Source organism: Periplaneta americana, chromosome 15 (assembly GCF_040183065.1).
Source record: "Periplaneta americana isolate PAMFEO1 chromosome 15, P.americana_PAMFEO1_priV1, whole genome shotgun sequence".
Taxonomy (NCBI): domain Eukaryota; kingdom Metazoa; phylum Arthropoda; class Insecta; order Blattodea; family Blattidae; genus Periplaneta; species Periplaneta americana.
In genome coordinates, this window is record NC_091131.1 from 46856827 (window position 1) to 46878751 (window position 21925).

General features: G+C 35.7%; 1 protein-coding gene across 1 annotated transcript in view; it reads left to right on the top strand.

The window, feature by feature from the left end:
- The first annotated feature begins 350 nt into the window (after positions 1 to 350).
- chas (chascon) overlaps positions 351 to 21925 on the top strand; it is a 472926-nt gene continuing 451351 nt past the window's right edge. The window contains exon 1 of the mRNA XM_069847044.1: positions 351 to 647. The gene's annotated coding sequence lies outside the window, so the exon portion shown is untranslated. The remainder of the gene's footprint in view (positions 648 to 21925) is intronic.

Below are 21925 nucleotides of genomic sequence, written 5' to 3' on the forward strand. Positions count from 1 at the left end.
GGACTCATTAGTATAAGAAAAGCGCCTATTTATATTTCTATTCGCAGTTTTATAGCCTTTTCACTGAGATGATTACCTCTTCTGCGGTCGAAGTTTTGTCATCGACTTATTTTCGTGACTGTCGTAGCAATGAGACAGATCGTACTCGAAACATTTCACTATCGCGGTCAGATTTCTAGTTCATAGAAACAGCTTCAACAATGGTGTTATCAAGGCTCTTGATGTCATGAAGAGATGTTCAATGAAAACATTACAACACAAGCACACAGTGGGCAGTGTCAGCAAGGTTCCTTCCTACCTGTGAGCTGCAGTCCAGTCCTCGCCTACGAGTGAGAGTGAGTCCATGTGACCATAATATACGTTACGCGAGCGGGCTCAGTCGCTGGCCAGCCAGCCGTCGCTCGCGCTGCACGACAGTCAGCTGTCTGGAACAGAAGACGGACGGAACACGTGTGTGTTAATCAGGTGTAACGGAGAGGAAAAAAGTGAATGTCAAGTGCAACAGTGAAATAATTTACGTGGATTTGCTAGTAATAGTGTTATTTTATGTGATTGTGATACCGTTCTATAAACGTTACCGTTTTATGAGAGCGGGATATATTATTTGTGTGTGTGTGTTTAGGTGTGGTGCCGAGCTGTTTTCTTAGGTAAGCTAATGATTACAATATTTAATGTATGCAAATTGCGATATGATATTGGCAACAAATTATCTTCTTGAACGGCTTAATTGAAATGAAGCAAAAAGATATAGTGTAGCTGATTATGTAACAACTTATAATAGAACCGCCTCCAAGTAAGGTAGGCCTATCTTACTACTTAGTCATTCTACACAAATAGGGGAAGGTATTGTACCTTGGGTCATTTTTACATTTAATTTATATTTTTACCATATTATGATTATTAGGTTGTCCAAGTTATAAAATAAGATGAAGCTACTCTTTGAGATATCATTGGTAATTTTTATTTACGAATTTAATTACTTTGATAATTTTTATATTCAATTAAATGTATACAAGTATAATGGACCAAGGTACAACATGAGGTTGTACCTTGGGTCACCCCATGTTGTACCTTGGGTCACATTATAAATTTAGCCTACAAGAAAAGAAACAAGATACAAATTATGGATAAACATAAATATGAATGCAAAGTGTACGTATTATCTAAAAATCACGAAACTTCTGGAATATAACAGGAAACAAATTAAAGATACAATTCCTTTGCAAAATGTTCATGCAATAATGCATTTTAAGCAGATATCAAACACAAAATCGATCTACTTAACATCATAACTACTGAAATCAACTGCGAATTGTAGTTGGGAAGTTTGTCTCTTAGATTAACCTTGTTGGTAGGGAGGTGGTAGCCTCATGACTAAGCCACATGTCGCCAGCTTTTTTCTCGATTTTCCAGTTCTCTGGAATAGCCAGATTATTTTCATATCTATACTGATATGCAAGTTTCAGAACTTCATTTCTATTTAGACCGTAATGTAGCTTTGCTGCCTGTTTCAAATACTCTACTAATTCAATCTCTTGTGGCAAAGTAAACACTTTCTTCACATCATTGTTAGCTCTGTACACAAACTCATTTTCATTAGAATCCTGCATATTTTTTAAGTACCTAGGCAACGTAGTTTTCGAAATATCATAATTTTTGGCAGCAGTTCGCACTTTAGTTCCATTTGTTAACACATCCTTTATAGCCATGCGAAGTGCTTCTATATCTACTTTTTCCCCCTTTTTTCCATTCTTGCTTCTTGGCATGGTTCTATAAAAATAAAAGTATGACGATATAATATTTCCAACATATTGAGCAATAAACTATATTAAATTAACTAATAATTTATAATGATTTGTACACTTCTGCTCATCATCAGTCCAATGTTGTACCTTGGGTCGACCCAAGGTACAACGCTTCAAGTGGACCGAGTTACAACTACTGCTCATTGTGAACTGAACATCATGTTTCAAAAGTTAGGTTATATTCTAACAATAACCTAATATACCATTCGAACAAGAAAGAAACAACGATCTTACCTTACTATTGGAAATGTCTTGAATTATAACACAGCCCCGTAAAAAAAAATAAAGAACACACTACAAACAAAATACTTTCTGAGATCAAAAACAAATTTCTTCACAAAGAAAGCAAACCACTGTATCTGAAGATCACCAAAGCTTTGTGAGAGGACTCTTGTGTACAAATATGTAACTTGATTGTAATACTTCATTTTTCAAAACACAAATGGCAGAGAAATGATGAATGACCCAAGGTACAACTGACCCAAGGTACAACACCTTCCCCTATCTAATATTCGTAGAGTGACGAATATTGTCTATGAATTTTAGACAAACCCTTGATCGGATTTGGGAGCAGTGAAGTATTTGAAGAAGGTCGTGCAATTAAGACATTAAGACAGTATTCTCCTAACATGGATTGTCGTCCCCCCAGTGGTCTAGGGGTAAAGCGCTCTCCTCTAGATCCAAGGGTTTCGGGTTCAAATCCGCTTGAGTCCGATGGAATTTTAAAAACAAAAATTCGAAGCGCAATTTCTCCGGGAGAAACTTTAAGCCGTGTGTCCCGTGTCGGAGCTTTCTGGCACGTTAAAAATCTCCTAGTATAACTTAGACCAGTCCTGGACATAAAGGGGAAGGAAAAAGAAAAGGAGATATTCCCGCCCTTGTCCTTCCCGCTTCACCGCTTTAGAAACGAACACACAGTAAAGCACTGTAATGGATTTTAGGCCACCAGCGTGAGCCAAAAACTATGATGCATTCCTTATACAAGATTATTTGTTTTATTCTTCATAGTTTACTACAGTTCAAATTTGCCACTACTATGTACCCTAAACTTCGCTTGTTAAGTAAATTACTGGTCAGCTACATTTACATCCACTATGGAAATATTTGTCCCGCGCCGTGGCGTCGTGGTCTAAGGCATCCTGCCTAGGACTCGCGTTACGGAATGCGCGCTGGTTCGAGTCCTCATGGAGGAAGAAATTTTCTCATGAAATTTCGGCCAGTTGTTGGGACCGGTGCCCACCCAGCATCGTGATGCACTTTGGGAGCTACGATAGGTAGCGAAATCCGGTTGCGAATACCAGCTATAACGGCTGGGGGGGGGATCATCGTGCTAACCACACGATACCTCCATTCTGGTTGGATGATCGTCCACCTCTGCTTCGGCATGTGGGCGTGAGGCCAGCAGCCGGCTGGTCGGTCTAGGCCCTTCACGGGCTGTAGCGCCACGGATTATTCTTTATTATGGAAATATTTAGTCCTGCGTCGTAGCGTCGTAGTCTAAGGAATCACGCCTGGACTGACATTATTGAATGAGCGCTGGTTCGAGTCCACATGGCGGAAATTTTATCATAGAATATCGAAAGTGTATGAGACCAGTGCCCACCCAGTATTTTGATGAATCTAAAAAGCTACGGTTTCGAAAACTAGCTACGACTATAAAGAGTGGGGAGGATCGTCATACTGACCACACGTTGCCCCATACTGGTTGGATGATCGTTCACCTTTGCTGAGGCTTGTGGATGTGAAGCTAGCAGTCGGCTGTTCGACCTTGGCTTTTCATGGACTGTCACATCACGTATGATGATGATGATGATGATTATTATTATTATTATTATTGCCATAAAACCATAAGATAAATAAAATAACATACTGCGTCTCAATATCAATTGTTTACGGATGTTCCGCTCTGTTATAGTGATCCTTTTAGCTATTTTTAGGTGCGAACTACATGACCAATTAATGTAAGGGGTGAGAGGTGGTACAGATATAACCCTTCACAGATAAGCGACGGGTAGAATGTGGATTGGTGTAGTGCGAAGAGGAATAATCATATCCGCCTACATTCTCCGTCTGGAATAAATATTTCACAAGTCGATAAATTGAAACTTTTTTCGTGTATCTGGTGTGTAAATGGGTGGATTTACCTGATTTTGGGGTGTTGAATTCAGTAGAAAAATCAATTTCTATCACGTCACATTTCATAGATACACAACACTAACACAAAGACAGTAACACGATATTGGTAAAGAGGGAGCGTTTTAAATTCAAGAATAACATACTGTAACACTTAGAACCCCACTGAAGTTTTCTTGACTATTTTGTTTATATGACGTCATTCCATTTTCGGTCAATGAAGTATAATGACATTTTGAATTCCAACCAATCACAGTCAATTTATCACTATCAATTTATCGCATGGTCGTTCTTTTGTTTAGTCAGTGTCGCCAACTGTTTCCACGAAAATCGAAGAGCATGAATCCATTGTACTAAATAAGTGCGAAATCCTACTTCCACATCTACAACTTCATCTTCTAATTTCATGTCTATTTATCTAAAGAAAATGACACTCTTCATAACAATCGTTCATTTAATTAATGTATTAATCAGGTTATTCGTAATTATACTATAAAATGTTTAAATTTAATTATGATTTCAGTAGATAATGAAAACATATTTCTGTTATAATAATTAACCAGAGAAAAGTGCAGTACATGTAATTAACATTTTTAAACCTGTATTTCGCTTTTCTCAATTGACATTGCTGAATAACATTCAATTTTTTTATTGCAGTAATCGTTATTCATCTATTTTGACTTCACAATGTCTGAATAGGTTAAGTATTCATAAATTTACAATTATTAACGTTTTGTGAACGAATTGTAGGGATATATTATTTAGAATTGTATTTTATTCACGAAATAGTCCTAATAAATGTCACTAGAGGTGTGAGATTTCCCAAATAAACCCCTCGTTTCGCTTATGGATTTATTGGTAAATCTCAGACTTCTTGTGATATTACTATAGACAACATAAAAAACTCTTATAAGCCAACAAAATCACGTTTCAGCACGCACTAGACTACAGGGCTGACTTCGCTAGCTAGTTGTCTCTACCAGGCAAAGTCAGTGCATTTCTCACAACTAAATATCTCTGCCATATAGTGACTCTTCTGAAAACTTCTTCCACTATATATTGCATCCAAATACAAAGATAAGACATCATAATTCTGATTGTTTATACACTATGCTTGAAAAAATGACAATATTAACAATGTAAAGATATTTAAAAATCCCTATAAAATCTATAATATCTCAAAACCCTTACGTGATACAGCAATTTCGAAGACCGTTTCAGATTCTACAACCAAAAATTAACATGAATTGATTTACAGATGCAAAATGGCTGTTAACCAGTGTTTTCGCTTATAAGAAAGAGGAAATAAGAAAACTTCTTACCAAATATCGAACACTGCAAAATTCTATTAATGTGAAGGGCATTCCTATACCTCTCGGCATGAAGACTTGAAAAAAAATGTATTAATGCACCAAGCGCCACAATACGATATTACAAAAGATTAGTTCTGTTTGGCGACTCAGAGCGGCAGCAAGAAATCGTGCACGACTGTCTGTGGTAAAATTTTGCGTTCTCAATTTAATTGAATTTACATGTACTGTTCCGTCCTTTCATTTCTAATGAAAGGGTTTAAAAATTAATTTTATAACAGACAGTGTGCGGTCCTTGAGACACTGTGGAAATGCGAAAGAGAAATTGTATGAGCATTATGCAAAATAATCTATCAGCTACAGCATTAGGAGTAACTAGCTTATCTAACAATTTTAACTTATTGCCCAGATGATACAGTGATTATGATTGTTCAATAGGAAGATTCTCAAAAATACTGTTCGTAGCCTTCCCAGATCAACGTATAGAAACTGAATTTAATAACACTGACTACAGTATTATTTTTTTTTTTTTACATTTATACACTTGACTGTATTTGAAAAGTAAAAATACGATTAATTTTATGAAGTGTATATTTTACATCCTGCGTATCCATGTTGTCTTTGAACAGATTAAATATTACAATTAAATTAAATTAAGTATTATTATTGAAAATAAAACATTTAAAGAATAAATTGAACAAAATGAATTGAAAATTTACTCCTTACAAAAGAGGTTCATCAGAGAATAAAGATAAAGATAAAGATAAGTTTATTTATATTCCTGGAGGGCAATAACCTGTTAAGGGTTTAGCTCTTATACAGGGTGATTCACGAGGATTTACCGTCACTTATGGACCTTATTTCCAAAGACATTCTGGGCAAAAAATATCATATAAACATGTGTCCTAACTCAATATTTTCAGAGCTACACTAATTTGAAGTTGTTGGTAAAATACCTTTTTCGTTTAGTTGTAAGGGTAAAAGAATATTACAAATAGAGAATGAACTATTCAGAAGTATCATTTCTTTAATTGGCTAGTGTTCTGAAGCTTGGACTCTCACTTTGAAAGAGGAACATAGGCTAAGGGTGTTTGAGAATAAGGTGCTTAGGAAAATATTTGGGGCTAAGAGGAATGAAGTTACAGGAGAATGGAGGAAGTTACACAACACAGAACTGCACGCATTGCATTCTTCACCTGACATAATTAGGAACATTAAATCCAGACGTTTGAAATGGGCAGGGCACGTAGCACGTATAGGCGAATCCAGAAATGCATGTAGAGTGTTAGTTGGGAGGCCGGAGGGTAAAAGACCTTTGGAGAGGCTGAGACGTAGATGGGAGGATAATATTAAAATGAATTTGAGGGAGGTGGGATATGATTGTAGAGACTGGATTAATCTTGCTCATGATAGAGACCGATGGCGGGCTTATGTGAGGGAGGCAATGACCTTCCGGGTTCCTTAAAACCCAACCCGTAAGTAAGTAAATAAGTAAGTGAGTTGTGAAAAGAGGAAAGAATCGTTCTTCATGCTGGTGGATTATGCCACAGAGATATCCAGATGCATGGAAACTTTAATACGCGATATTCACCTCGTAGTTATAGGTGTCTCCACACTATCCTCTCTGTATAATTTTAACTTCAGTAAATTTACAATTGTCTATGTAAGGACGCTATATCAGTTCTGAAATTATCTTGCGTCGCAGAAATTGGTGACAGCATGACGAGTCGGAGGAAACGTTTAATCGGCTATTTAACGAAGTTGTATCAATTACTAGGTTATTTAGCATCGGTGGAATTGTTGATAGCGACATGGAATTCGACAAGATAACGCCATGATTCGTCATCAATTACCTAAATTCCGCCTTACGGGTGAGAGAGACATCGGAGAAATCCAACCATGTAATCAGTCCAAGCGTGAATCGAATCAGGCAAACACGCAACTGCCTGAGCTACGCCGGTGGCTGGATTCTCCAAGAGATTACTGTAACTGGGAAAAACCTCAGGGAAAACCTCAGCTTGATAATAATAATTCCAAATGGGAACTAACCGACACCGGAACGCAGAGAGAAGTGCATGTAAAGACTGCAACTTTTGTAGTCACTCAAGAAATAAACTAGAGTTATGTAATAATAATAATAATAATAATAATAATAATAATAATAATAATGTAATCAAATCTCAAAGTATACAGAACTCTTGTTTTGAGCGTGGGAGGCTGACTGTGTTACAAATTTTACGGTATCTGAAACAATTAAAATAGGTTATCTTTCGAATAAACTTTTGAAACTCCATTGCCACATCTTCCGCGTATCGCAACCACAGTTTAAGAACCACTGTCCTAGTCAAAGATAATTTATATATGGTGTTTGAAACAATTGAATTCTTAGTACGTGATATTAAAAGTGTCAGGTTGATAATGGGTGAAAAAGGTTTGCGTGACCTAGCAACGTCATTAGATGTTGATTGGATAATATTCGATACACGACTCAGTAACCGCAGAGTTTCAATTCTTCAAATGGCAACAAGCGTAAAGTGTGATAGAAGAATACCGAGCACAGCTGTTGGGGCGCTGCGGTAATTGATAAGTGGAGTGCACGGCGGAACGTGATCTGCGACCCGGAGACTTCAACGCCCTAACGGAGAAGAAACCTCAAGGTGATATGCACATGATTTGTGAATGCTAGCTCATGCAGGAACCTGCTTTCTATCTCAAGTGTATGCCGATAAATCTTTTACTTCTACCAGTTAAGGTCGATATTACTACAACTTAGGCCTACATCTTCGACGAATTATGAATGTTTATTTTGCACGACGAACACATGTTCTGATGGCATGGTACTACCGAACTGGGTTACGCAGCATAAACTTAAATTCACCCGTTTAGAGGCCTCGTGTTTACAACGGCTGTCTATGTTAAAACCTTACAAAGTTGTTTACAATTCCAACGCTGCATGATTAATCAGTGACAAGTGTCTGGCAATATAGTGCGGGTAATGTAACTTTCAACACCTAAAATTTTGACGTGAATACTGAGACGTCCTCTTCTTACACAAGCATATTGGGTACGTCAACCGAGTCAGATGCTGAAGGTGATTAACCTGGCGCAGTGGAAGCGAGTATAAATAAACCAAGGCTGCATATAATAAAATATAATTAAATAGAAAATACAAAGAAGTATAAATATAATATATAATAATATAACAATAATAATTAAATAAACAATATTAAGGAAAATGAATATAAATAACAAGAACGCAATAACGGCCGATGTACAGAGAACTTTCCTGAAGCTCTATTCAACTGTGCCACATAGGCCTACAATACAAAATCTACTGCCAGCTTATGATCAAGAAAAGATATATAACCAGAGTTTAAGCTAAAAATAAATAATTGTCGCAAAAATGCACAAATGAAAAATTTTATTTGTGCAAATTGTGAAATGCTTGTGCAATATTATAAATAATTGCGCAGTAAGATAAAATTAATAAAGTATGCAGAAACAAAAAGTTACGTAATTTGTTTCTTGGAGTTTTACTACTACGAGACGGATGTTAATGACCTAAAAGCTACTTAAAATGATCATTAAAATGCCCTTAAACTAATGGAAAAATGACTTAAAATTAAAAGAAAGTGACATTTAAAAATTATTCACCGTACTCGCACCACAACTTCTTAAAAAATAGTCTCTTTGTTTCGATGACTGCCCTGCAAATCTCGGAGAGAGGAGGCAACTTCCTGGAATTTGGCTAAGATAAAGAAAAAGAACATGCAACAAAATGAAGTTTTTAAGGGAAAACTATAGATTTTAATGAGGGTTTACAATGTGTTTCAATCAGGGGTGGTCCATATCAGTGCCTATATTTTCCGTCTCCTTCTCCTTCCGTGCTTTACTTTGTTACCAGATCTTCCAGATGAAGGAGTGTAAATGACAAAAATTGTGGACCCAGGGTGCATTCTTGCAACCTTTGTGTTAAAAATACTGTCTACCACAGTAGACATCCCTTCCGAACCATGTTGAGGATACAACCTCCAGTCCAGGACATGGTGAAAGTTTCCGCCCTTCCAAACAAATTCTAAAGACACTCTCGTACCGACAAAAGAACAGTAGCAGTCAAAGTCCTCACTGAAAATAAGCTGCTGTCAAGCATTTTATATTACTTCCGTTGTGTGAAGTGAAGCCTTCAGTGAAATGAGGGCTAGACTTTAGAGTCTGTTCCAAACTATAAAACTCAAATTTCACTGTTATTAACTTATTCAGTAGGTAATTACTACTGACCTATTTGCTTAGAGATTGATTTAACAGACTTATCGGTAAAGAGGAAAGTAAAATGCATTCCAAATGATCTAAAATTCTTCAAAGTATTAAAAATGACCAAAAATGCCGAAAAAAATATAAAATGACCTATTTGTTCAAAAACGTCAAAAAATGCAAAAAATGCAATGTAAGAAATTACTTTTTTATGTTGGTGTTAACATAGAAAGGATTTCTATACTAATGAGCATCGTCCTATTGTGAAAAATAAGACGATGACTTTTTATCAACATCCGCCCCCTATTTATTACTTTTAATTCATCGTATGACACTCTAGATATACTTATGTAAGTAAATTATTACACGTATACATGTTTAGAATCAATTACTGCTGAATTTACATCACATTAAAATACGTTATTTTGTGGGCACTCTAAACACTGAAATTCTTTACTTACTTGAAAGAATTTCTATATTATAATATAGAATTTAATAAAATAAAATTAATTAATTTCGTTGTAAGTAATGTATATTTTATTTAGCATCCTATTTAAGTGAAAAACTACAATTCTTTTTACGGTTACCTAAAAGTTTTAATATGGCACTCATTCGGAAGGAGTGTATTGGCTCGACTATTCCTTCTTAGTATTCTGACAAGCCGCCAGTGTTACCAAGGCGTTAAATGCCATATAATGATGATAATGAGACACCGCAAGAAGAGTACCTCCGTCCTGAGTGGATGACTGTGTGTACAATGCATTCAGTCTTATGGCATTTCGGTACCAGGAACTGATTTTCATACTCCTGTTAGCAGAAGCCAACGTGATGTCCTGTCTGTTGACGTGACGTGTTTTTATTTGCCTTACGCAGAATTTCTTAAGAGATTATACTGACAAATACATTAAGATGTATTTTAAAATGAAATCCGCGAAAAAACCAAGAGACCAAGGATGACGAACTTATTCTCTGTACTGAAATTGTTCACTGAGTTCGTTTCTTACGAAAAATACCAACCAGTGGCGTAGCTCAGAAGTAAGGAACAAGCTCCGAGAATGCGGTCTTGCGTGGTTCGAATCCAGCTTGACCTGACCGCTCTGTTCGAAGTTTTCCAGGTTTTCCCCAACTGAAAAGCGAATGTCAGGTAATACTCGGCGAATCGCGCTAAAATACACCTTGGTATAGTCCGCGTCACCGTTTTTGGCGTGTGAAATAAGTAATGGGAACGTTACATTTGTGTTTTACATTTGCCGCAGTCAGTCTGACAACCGAGTTTGGCAAATGGCTGATGTGACGTGTATAGGAAGTGGTACCATTCTCAGCTGCACTAGCAACATGCTCACAAACTGGACAATGCTCACAAACTGGACACTATATATCTAGAACACACGCAAAAAATGCTAGCGCCAGCCATACCATAAATTGACCATACATCCTCTTTTCGGCAGGACAATCCTGCTTTGTGAATGTTTGTCCTTCCGTCTTCCGTGAGTCTGGCAGGACGACTAAATATCCTCCTTTGTAGAATGTGGACTTCAAATATCCTGCTTCTCCAGATAATGAAGAAGGCTTAGTTAAGAAAGAAAATGTGGAAGGAACAGTAATAACGTTTTATGAAAACTGTGTAAAATATTTAGACATGCAATGCAACAAACACTTCAAGGACTAAGATATTTTCTAGTAGGCTTCACTGAAGCATGGTCCTCTATGTTTTGAGATGGAAAAGAACGCTGAGTTGATAGCAAAGCAAGGACTATTTAAAATATTGATAGTGATATAGAATTTGTTTGGCCAGTTTTCATGTCTGACGAAGGGTGTAATTTCAGAAAAAACAGATTTATGGAATAGGTCAGAAGATTCTGTAGACAGACGTAGGAGAGAATTATTAATTGTTTATTTCAGGGCCACAATGTCGATCAATTAATTCATTTCCCTTCCAGGTAAAAATACATCAGTAAAAACGGTAGACCTTATATTCCAAAATATACAAAATTTGGACATTCGAAAAATGTAAATTACAAGTAAAAACAATAAAAGTCATTATGACGACAAAGTACAATTTCCAACTGTCTTGGAATGCATTTTAAATTCTTTTAAGTGTTTCCCAAAATTAATGAAGAAAAATTTGTCATCCGATGAATATAACTATAAGAATGAAGAATATAAATTAACACTACTTTGTCCTCCGCTCGATAATCGCTGTCCTGCCACCTGCAGTAAAGCTATGTTGGATTCATGGATCTTGCGATCTTTCATTGGAAGAACTGCGCAGAACGATAAATTATCACGGAAAGGAAGGAATCTTAGTAAAGGAAAAAAATCGGCAAAGAAATATTCTAATAACAATATTTTAAAAAGTTTAAGATTTGTGCCCCGAAAGTCACTATATTTGTAGCTAGACTGAAAAACTAAATTCTTGTCATCAAAATCAGCTAAAAGTTGCTAGATATAACGATAATGTTGCCCAAGTTGGCATCACTCCAGGCAAGATGTTTCTTCAATTTCATGAACAACGCTTTCCGCAGAGTCGAGTCTTTCATGGGCGTGGAAAGCATTTATAATTGCAGGAAGAGAAGAAGTATTATTTTTCCTTAATCAAAAACCATACTGCTCGTGAGGGGCTTGGTGAGGCCAACAGAATATTATGCGAGTGTGTTGAAGAACGAGGACTACCAAGGTTATATAAAAAAAAAATCAAGAAAACGTTTTGAAGCCTGTAGGAAGGAAAAAAGAGTACCATCATTTCCCATAACTATGGTCCTGGAACACAACTATGGTCCACGATACAACCATGAAAAAATTTTACTCCATAACGTAGTACCTCTTTTATCTGTATTTTTGCTGTACTGCAGTTTGAAGTCAAGGCACTGCAGCTATCTAGGAAACGGTCTATGTTACTTCTACAATGTTCTTTGAATGGTTGTATCATGGACCATAGTTGTGTTCCAGGACCATAGTTATGGGAAATGACGGTACCACTTTTAATCATCAGAACCACTTATGAGGCAAGTAGGCCAGGAGATAATGGGGGTAGAGTGGCCAGTTCCTTTCCCCCTCCATTTCATTCATCACCGACTAGCTACATAATACACTAGTCAGACTTCAAATGCATACAAACAATTGTTTTTCCTCTGACACATATCATCAAGTGAGTTACTATAAAAGCTAAATAAACAAAACGTTTCATGTTTAATATACATACATTACACTTTATAAAACACTATTCAGAATATTAAAATAGATAATAATTATCTGTAAAAATATCAAATTTTCATAATTATTTTTACAACCGTGAAGCATTTACATTATAAAATCTACAATTAATTAAATATCTGCAAAATTCTTTTACAGAAATATTCTAAAGACCTACATCAGCAATATAGTCCAGGATCTTTCACCTATTCCTTAAGGAAATATTTTTTTCTCAATCAAACATTTTAGAAAATTTAATATTGAAGGCAACGATTAAGAAAAAAAAAATCTTGAAGGAATAGGTAAAAGATCCTAAAATATGTTATTGATGTAAGTCTTTACAACGTTCCAGTAAAATAATCATGCAGATATTTAATTAATTCTTTATTTTATTGTGTAAACGCTTTACGGTTGTAAAAAATATGAAAATTTGATATTATTTTAATAGATAAATTATCAGCTACTTTAATATTCTGAATAGTGTTTTATAAAGTGTAATGTATGTATTTTAAGCATGAGAAGTTTTATATATTATTTTAATGTACCGAAGTACATATGTTATTTCCATGCAGATATTCTCCGTTCCATTACTCTTTCATCGTATGAGAAGTTTTGTTCATTTAGATTTTATAGTAGCTGAGAGATAAAAATAGTAATTTCACTAAATTTTTGCAGGCCAATGATGTACCTCCCTCCTTAATGTGCTTAATGTAGGCTATACTTTTATGTTTCCAAGAACGACAAGAATACTCCTGAGCACAAGCTTTGGCTTTTTAGGAAGTGCGTTAATTATAAATTATGCCATTTAAATTTTTGTGTGAAAGAAACAATAAAATGTATTATTATTATTATTATTATTATTATTATTATTATTATTATTATTATTTATGTGAAGAAGGTGCTTTCAGGGACATGTCTGTTTACGTTCAAATAAGATTAAATAAATAAATAATAAATACAAACATACATACACACAATCAGTCTACATTGTTTGTAATAAAGGGAACTGACTGATGTACTTAAATCATTATAAGAAGTATTTATCTAATTGTATCATATATGTAGCTTAAAAGATTAGTTAAAATAATAATAATAATAATAATAATAATAATAATAATAATAATAATAATAATAATAATGAACGTAAGAGAAAGAAATGCACAATACGTTAGTCCCCCCTCCCGCACCTCCAATTGGCAACGCTGCCGAACAGGATGGTTAGCTATACTTTACTTTCATTTAAGTATTTCACGCCGTGTATCAACGTGTTTCCTATATTTCAATTGGAGTGGAAAGAAGTCTAAATGAAACAATATAACAATGATATAATTTCTTTAAGGATCACCACAATTTCTTCTTGTCAATCACAAATTCCTCAACATCGTGTGTGAGATCAATAATTGGTCTATTTTGATGATACGATTGAATTGACTGAGCTACGGTTAAGCAAGATACAAACAATAGTACTCCCAAAAAATATACGACGTCACGTTTGATTACACTGACTCACCTTCTAGTTTCATAGGAACATAAAGTTCTTAAGCGGACAATTTGCTAAGAGAAGTTCCTCCAGGAGATGGAAAAAAATAAGAATTCTACACAATGCAGTCATTATGAGAGAAGAAAATACTATGGAGAAAAGTAATGTCGCTTGATAAATTGTCGTTCAACATCTTGCGTAATAGCCAATACAAAGCACTGAAAAATAACACGACATTTGTAGCACCGAACTTGAGAAATCGCCTCTTATAGGTCAGTATATTGTGCACGTAATGAATAGGATCGTTCAAATACAGATATGAACTAACAGTACAAGTGGGAGACCACAGGTAAAAGTCAACATCAAATATTATCATTGCCATGTCGACTGTACTGAAAGAAGCGGCGAATAAAGTGTTTTCTTTGGGCAAACTATTAATTCTTTAGCAGAAACATAACCAGCATCTGCATCGAACAGGTTAACTGAACGGCAAAATGTGTCCTTTTGTTCTTCTGGTGCCCATCCTACATATACATGTGGTTTTATTTATTGTCTTAACAGATCGAAAAGAGTTAAAACGAAAAATATTTGGTTTGCAGGGAAGTTTCAGTATGTAGGCCCTCAAAATCTATGTCTACATTTTAACATCAGCGCTATTTGAATGGAAACAAATCTGAGTTAGAATAATTGAACATATTATTTCGTATTCTTCTAACTTAACTACATACTCGCTCGTTTCGCAACCACATAGGCCTACTGTGTACATATAGACTAAAGATGAACAAAACTAACTGCCGCTCTCGCTTGCTGTGTTCGTTGCACTTGTCTTTCGAGTCTCGTCTCGTAACTCTCGTGCGCTTCGAGTCTGCCTCATTATTCTCGAAACACAATTTGGTCGGCGTGAAAAGATTTCGTAACTTTCAATAACTTACATAATTGAAATAAATTATATTAGAGATGTTCAATTGATACAAAAAGACATCATAGTTATCAAAATGTTTTGGTTCTATTATCAGATATTACCTATGGTCTCATAAATAGAAAATAATTCTCGAATAAATTTGCATTTCTAAGAAACTTAAAAAAAAAGTTAAGCAAAGCTTAATATTTTTTTAGTTGAGATTGTACACTTGACCTCAAACGTACGAAAAAATTCCTATCCTTTTGATAAGGACCTAATAATTAAAGACTGGGGAACGGAAAGGTAGAGATAATGTTTCAAATAGGCTACTTGATTGTTTATACATATATGACAATTCCCAAAACAGAGAAGAGTTCAGTCTGGTATAAAGAACTATGGTGATTCAAGGCTGCTTGACGTTCGAGAGTTTACCACTCCCGATGTCTTGAAAGTTCGTTTAAGCAGTCAACGACGTGTGGGTTTTCGGCTTTGCGGGAGCTGTTATTCTTGTTTTATCGATCGTTGTTCAACCCTAATATAGACCCTACAAGATGGCCCTTTTGAAGTGTTAGAATTTAGCGTATCTTATATGGATCAATAAAACTAAATCTCATTAGAAGAAGGGGGTATTTTTTTTATTGCGTTATGGACGACATTCCTTCGCGGCCCACTTATAAGGCACAGGAGGGAGGCAGCTCTAATATTTTGAACTAGCCGTACCCGTGCGCTCCGCTGCACCCGTTAGAAATAAATATAAAGTAATTACATAATTAAAATAGGACATTTGATCCAGGGAACATTCGTGTTTGATATAAGTTAAGGATAAATCGTTTATTATGTTACTTAATTTAAATTGTATTTGCATAATTAAAATGCGATCATTTTGATCCAGAGACCACTCATTTGGTCATAAAAATTATTTTAGGAAATACAGGAAACGAATGTACAGAATAGCCTATCAAGTTTTCTGTGCTTAAGAAGCTATTTTAATCTTACCTGTTCTCGATTCACTCAGAAGTTACTGTAATAACATTATAGCATTATGTCCATCTAGAGAAACTACACTTTCCAATGGTGAATTAATAATTAATTATACAAATCGGTTAATTTAGCTTAAGATATTACTTCATACAAACACAGAAACATTATCTGTAGGCTATCTTTCACAGCTTTCGATTGTTGCTGTCCAAGGCCCCTTTAGACGAAGTCATTTGTTTTTTAATTCATTACACGGCCTTAGATGGCAGTTATTTTAATTTTAAAACTCATTTATCTCATTAAATTTTTCAAGGAATAAAACTTATCGCAAATTATTTTTAAAGAAACTTTTTTTATGTAACATTTTTCACAAAAATCAATAATAAGCGAGATATTTCGATATATTTAATTCAGGCCCCTTATAACCCCCCTTTTAAATAATGTATTTTGAATGCCATATAGCCTAAAATCTAAGTTACAACGAACTTAATTTATATTCCAATTTTCATCGAAATCGGTTCAGCCATTATCGCGTGAAAAGGTAACAAACATACAGACAGACAGACATACAGACAAAAATTTCAAAAAAGCGATTTTCGGTTTCAGGGAGATTAATTATATATGTTAGGACCAATTATTTTTGGAAAATTGAAAATTACCAGAAAAATTTCGGCTACAGATTTATTATTAGTATAGATGAAGTTATGTTTTTTTTTTTTTTCGATATTCTGATTCCTCTCAACAAATCGGGAAACATTTTCTAAAGTAAGGTCTTACGAAGTTACAGCTTGCCTGAAAATACGAGTAATGCAGACCCCGAGAAAAACTCTAACTGCGACATTATCCGTCTGTGACCCCAAGCCGCCCGTTTGACAGACTGATGCTCTATACTTCGTTCCATAATGTCTGAAGCAGAAGTAAACACTGCCGACAGAGAAGCAGAGAAGTATAATTGCTGTTCAACCAATGGCAGAGGTCTCATTCCACGCTTGACTTGAACTTGGGCGGGGTAGAACGCTTCAGATTCATCCATACATGCTACATGTCGTGTTCACCTCAAACGTCTTGACTTAATATTCCTAATTACAATATATTAGGTGACGGATACAATGCATGCAGTCCTGCGTTGTGCAACTTTCTCCATTTTCCTGTAACTTCATCTCTCTTAGCCTCAAATATTTTCCTAAGCACCTTATTCTCGAACACCCTTAACCTCTGTTCCTCTCTCGAAGTGAGTATCCAAGTTTCAAAATCATACATAGCAACCGGTAATATAACTGCTTTATAAATTCTAACTTTCAGCCTTTTAGAAACCAGACTAGATTACAGCATCTTCTCAACTTAATAACAGATATTTCCCACGTTTATTCGCATTTAATTTCCTCTCGACTGTAATTTATATTTGTTACTGTTGCGCTAAGGTGTTTGAATTTTTCTACCTCTTCAAAGGACAAATTTTCAATTTTTATATTTCCATTTTGTACTATGTTCAGGTCACGAGATATAATCATATACTTTGTCTTTTCGTAATTTACTTCCAAACCTATCTCCTTATTTGATTCAAGTAAAATTCCCGTTTTTTCCCTAATCGTTGGTGGATTTTCTCCTGACATATTCACGTCATCCGCTTAGACCAGCAATGTCAGACAGGGACTAAACGGAGCGGAGCGCTCCACTAGACTGGTTGCGTGCTCCGGTGTTTCCACAGACATAAGCAAGTTCAAGCTCCGATCTAGCTCCACAACCGGTATTGGAGCTTACAACTCTGACACTACTGGCTTAGATAAACAGTTGATGTAACCTGAATATCAAATTTTACTAAACTTTATTTTCAGAAAATTAAAAAATAGCGTTAAGAAATTAATTTTTAAAGAATGTGTACCGATATTTGTTTTGTATAAAGTAAATAATAAAAAAATTAAATTGAAATTTTCTAGGTAATATTTCATCTTTAGTCTTAAGTCCACTTCATTTTTATAATTATGTTTATCATTGTTGCGTTAAATGTGTTTGGATAGCTTCCCAAGCACGAGTTTATAATGTACAAGTTCTTTTACCAGCAATAAACTAAACTAAGCTAAAGTAAAAATTTTCACTGCGTATACCAGAAGTTCAGCACAAATGTTGCGGGAACTTCCGAGAATCGAACTACTTTCCTTTGTTGAACTCATAATACATCGCATGCACGATAGCTTTCTGTACAGGCATACCTAACTAGGACGCTTCTCGTATGAACGCACTTCCTGTCAGTTCCTTGTAAAATGTTTCCAATGTTAAAGATAGGTAGAAATGTATCCTACCTGAAATGTATTACGAAATATCAGGCCGTGATATTACAAAAGGCTTCCAGTGAAATAGCCTTCTGCATCGGCTTTAATTTTCGTTTGAGATGCAGGACGACAGCACGGCGGACAATAGAACGAGGAATTTTAATAGGAGGCGCTGGCTTGTTTATATGCAGGCTCGTGTACTTGTCGTACACATGTACAGTATGTGGGGACGTCCTTCTGCCCACTGCTCGTGTGTCAAAATGAGGCGAGATGGCCGCGTTGGAATTCTCGTAATGCTTCTGCTGGTATGGCGTTTAAAACCTGTCTTGTATATTATTAGATGTGTTCTCAGAAATACACTGAGGACCACTTGTGATCTACCTGCTTGTTTTGTCTCTCTATAATTTAAGTTTTCTATATGTCTGCACGAAAAGAACATTTTCAAACAGCTAGTAAGACATCTTCTTTGTTTCAGGCCTGTGGTCTGTTACTCCTATTTAGGGCAGCAAGCAGACAGAGATGGTCGGCCTAAGGCATTACGCCCATCTGCATCTCGCGGACCTATACGACGTATGTTTGTGAATAAAATTCCCTTATCTTTATTTCTTTGGTATTGGGAGCAAGATAAAAATAGGGCAATACGGTGTAGTTACCCCGTACTTTTTCGCCTTCTCATTATCAGATTAATATTCTTGTGCTGACTTCTCTGTCTCATTGCCGGTTTCAGCAATGTTCGTCAGATATTGCTTGACAAGCGTCAACTTAACATCTGCTTAAAACAAGAGCCGTTTCATTAACACCAATCAACAAATAATTGATTCCAAAGTTTGACAATTTATATTTAGTTCTTGTGCCTGAAACATCTTGGGTCAAAATAATTCAGGCGGAAGAGGACTCTAGAGAATATTTTGAGATCGGGATCAACCAAAGAGTTTGTAATACTTACTAGAGACACAGACCCGTGAGTGGCAGGCAAGGAAAATGTCACAAATTGAATCGGCTAGCATCCGCCATTAAAGGGAGTGTTTGCGGCGCGAAATTCGAAAACAGTACCATAGTACATTGATGTAGCCTGGTGATAGACACTGTTTTAAACATCTTTTACAAAGGATGAGTCGTGATGAAATAAACATGAATGGCAGAGGAGCGCTATATTTATTAAAGTATTATAAAGATTCATTATATTTGGCGATATTCTAAAAAATAAATTAAATCACCCATATACACTCGGAATAAGTATGTGAAATATTGAGTAATGGCAATGTCAACATTAATTTTCAGTATTACTAGTATTGTTTTAAGGACATACTAATGGCTATTTACTGTAATATTTAAAATGATTTATATTTCAGTCCTGTCATGCAAAGGAAGAGGAAGGTATATGGGGCTTAGATAATATTTAGTGGTGAAATATGAGATCATACAAATTCTGGAAACAGATTTAAAATATAATGAGAATAAATTTTATCATAAAACAATCTATTCATTGTGTAGTTGATGACCACCAAGTTAGAGGTCAGTACAGACTTTTTAATACAATTAGTAACGGTAATAGTAGGCCTAGTAGTAGTGGTAATAGTAGGCCTAGTAGTAGTGGTAATAGTAAACCTAGTAGTAGTGGTAATAATAGACCTAGTACTAGTGGTAATAGACCTAGTACTAATGATAATAGGAGGCCTAGTTTCGGTAGTAACTTATTAATAGGTCTAGTAGTAGTGGTAATAGTAGGCCTAGTAGTAGTGGTAATAATAGGACTAGTAGTAGTGGTAATAGTAGGCCTAGTAGTAGTGGTAATAATAGGACTAGTAGTAGTGGTAATAGTAGGCCTAGTAGTAGTGGTAATAATAGATCTAGTAGTAGTGGTAATAGTAGACCTAGTAGTAGTGATAATAGTAGGTCTAGTATTAGTGGTAATAGTAGGCCTAGTAGTAGTGGTCATAGTAGACCTAGTAGTAGTGGTAATAATAGGCCTAACTAGGCCATCAGCTATATTTTCACTAATTTCTTTGCATTTAATACAAAAAAAAACTAGAAGTACATACCGGTACTGTACAACACGGAAATTACATGATCAATTAATTTATTGTGAAACAAAACAGTTTTAGACAGATATAGTCTGAGGATTTTCTTATGCACGCTGCTATTATAATCCACTGTAATATGATGGCACCTAACCCTTACATACATTGTTGAAACCAACCTTATAAACCTGATTAATGTGTTTCTAGAAAAACTTTATCCAAGAAATATTCCGACATTCTGTAAACACATTCAAAGGAGGAACTGTATTTGGAACATTCTTCCAAATATTAAGATATGCATGCTTTCCTCAGCATCCTACAATAGTAGCTACGTTCGAACAATTATTTGCGGCGCAATATTTCACCAATTTCATATTATTTCCCTTCAAGTGTACTTATATTTATTCGTGCTCCTCAATAAGCATGAACTGCTCGCACTCCCGAAGAAACTTCAACTCCCTTTAATGGCTGCCGAACAGCGGTTCAATTTTGTACGCGAAACTAGCGCCGTTGATGTCTCTAGTTATATATTACAAACTCTTTGGGATCAACGCAATGGTCGGAAATGTTTATGTAAAGCGCCACGACAACTTTAGCGAGAAACACGTTTGAGGAATATTTTGTAAGCTATGCATGGTATTTTATATCAATAACAGCAAATGCAAGGGTATTTTGTGTTCGATAACTACGGTGTTAAATCACGTTGTATAATAGATCTAATGCTTTCAATTCCCTTCTCAATATACAGAGTGATTCGAAACCTCTGCGATGAACTCTGAGGGGTGATACATCTAACAATAAGAAACCCTTTTTGTTAAACAACCTATGTCTATGTTGCGTCGTTTCGAGTTACCGTTGAAAATGTTTTTGCGCAGGTGTACGTCAATGTATGCGAATGTGTTCACCCCTGTTTACTTGTTTGTTTGTTGAGATGTTTGTTTATGTTTCATGTTCAATACCTTTTCCTTTCAGTTCAGTGTAATCATCAATTGAGAATGTATGTCTATGCGGTCTTCCACCAATGTACCGGGGACGAAGAGACCCATCGTCTCGAAGGCGCTGATAAAGTCGAGCAAACATGTGTGGTGATGGTGATTTCAGTTTTGAAACTATTGTTGGTACATGTGGAGAGCTCTTCTTCCGTTTCCGCGAGCCTCCCCATAACACATTACCATGTTGGCTAACTCGGGAAAAGTGTAGACATCCATTCTCAATTATTGATGATTTGAGTGAACTGAAAGGAAAAGGTATTGAACATTAAACGTAAACAAACAACAACAACCCTTCTCGTCTCTTACAAATATCTCAACAAACAAACAGGGGTGCACACATTCGCATACATTGACATACGCTCGCGCAAAAACATTTTCAACGGTAACTTCGAAACGACGCGTAACAAAAAGGGTTCCTTATTGTCAGATCTATCACTCCTCAGAGTTGGCCGCAGGGGTTTTGAATCACTCTGTATACATCATTCGCAGTCATAAAGAAAAGCGCCATAAAAGTGGTCCTGCCATTGCATTTGACGCTTCTCGCATATCTTATGATCATAAGGGTTAAATCCCTATGGTCGGATGTGATGAC